Genomic DNA, 1,534 nt, shown 5'->3' with positions numbered 1-1,534 from the left:
TAAAAAGAGAATTCCTCAGTTGTAGCAGCTTATCTGGCTGAGTGTGCCTTTTCAGCCTCTCAAGAGAAATAAGTTCCCATGATTAAAGCAGCCTTATCTGATAATGGTGTTACTGAGGAACTAGAACCATGAAGAGATTCATTTTGGTCCTTCAAAGGTGACTGTGCATTAGATATAATTTTGCGATGACATTCAAAGAACTTACATCAGATCTCAGCATGCCACTCAGCCACGTTCCCCAGGCAAGGGTGTCAGCTTCTACATGTATACACGACATCTCTACCCTCTCTCCCACTACTTCTGTGCTGTTGGTCTGCCTCAAGTTTTACATGACACATAATTCTCTTATCAATTGGATATCAGAAAAGTCAAGCATTGTTTTTAGTAGCTCCTTTCCCTTACACTGCAGAGAGCTGTTGAGGTTGGTTGATTATGGATGTTCAAGGCATGAGATAAACAGATTTTTAATTAGCAAGAAAATCAAGGATTATGGAGAAAAGGCAGAGGTGTGGATTTGAGGATTAGCAGATCAGCCATGATCTCATGGAATAGCAGATCAGAAATAAAAGGCTGAATGGTCTACTGCTCTGACACCCCAGTAGTCTTATGATCTTACGGAGGACATGGATTACTGTGAAAGAGGGTCATTGTTGGTCACCACCACCCTGGTTCTTCTTTTTTTAACTCCTGATTTTTTTTTTTACCCCCACACTACCACCTAACTGCAGTAGTGCTTATTTTTTCCCCCAGCACCCATGGTGTGTGTGCAGTTGTGAGACACAGTGAGAGACATAAGGTGCACAAATCTTTATTCAATTTCCACCACCAGGAAGATAGGAAAACACCCGAGTGGCCTGTGACAAGCAATGCCCTTCACATCAAAGGGCAATGCTATGTGATCAAAACAGTGAAGGGAGCTGAATCCAAAGGACTGTCCACCGGCCGACTGGCGCCCGTGCCTCCCCCCCCCAGAGGTCAACCTGGTGCCGGGTCTACTGCACCTGGTATTCCCAGGCGGCCTCCCATCCAAGTACTAACCAGGCCTGAGTATGCTTAGCTTCCGAGATCAGGCATTTTCAGACGAATATGGCTGTAGGCACCACCGTGGTTCTGATGGGGATCAGTATTGCACGATTGGCAATAGGGAGAGGGCTTAATGGGTAATGATTGGAGATTAATTGAATAATTGAAAGTGGTGTGTGGAAATATTTAGAAGTTTAGTACTGAAGGAATTGACAGGGAATGCCAGGAAGAAAGGAGTATTAAGGCTCAGTGATGGGGCCTTGATTGTCAGGCTGAGTCTGCAACTCACTGTGCCAAACATGACCTTCAATGCCTTTCATCCTCATATGATTCATAAATGCACACTTGAAATGATAAATGGCTTAAAGCACGTCACGAGGAACATCACCTTGTACATGATACAGCACTGCAGCAACAAGCCAGGCAGGATTTAATGAACACCCCAGTCCCACTAGTTGAGAGTGGGTTTGGTGAACACTCATTGACTATAAATTTGATTTATTAAAATTCA

General features: G+C 44.1%; 1 pseudogene; it reads right to left on the bottom strand.

Moving 5' to 3' along the window:
• Positions 1–989: 989 nt before the first annotated feature.
• Positions 990–1,098, bottom strand: LOC132830041 (5S ribosomal RNA; annotated as a pseudogene).
• Positions 1,099–1,534: the final 436 nt, after the last annotated feature.

The sequence above is a fragment of the Hemiscyllium ocellatum genome, chromosome 2 (genome assembly GCF_020745735.1).
Source record: "Hemiscyllium ocellatum isolate sHemOce1 chromosome 2, sHemOce1.pat.X.cur, whole genome shotgun sequence".
Taxonomy (NCBI): Eukaryota; Metazoa; Chordata; class Chondrichthyes; order Orectolobiformes; family Hemiscylliidae; genus Hemiscyllium; species Hemiscyllium ocellatum.
This window is presented reverse-complemented; position numbering and strand designations above follow the sequence as displayed.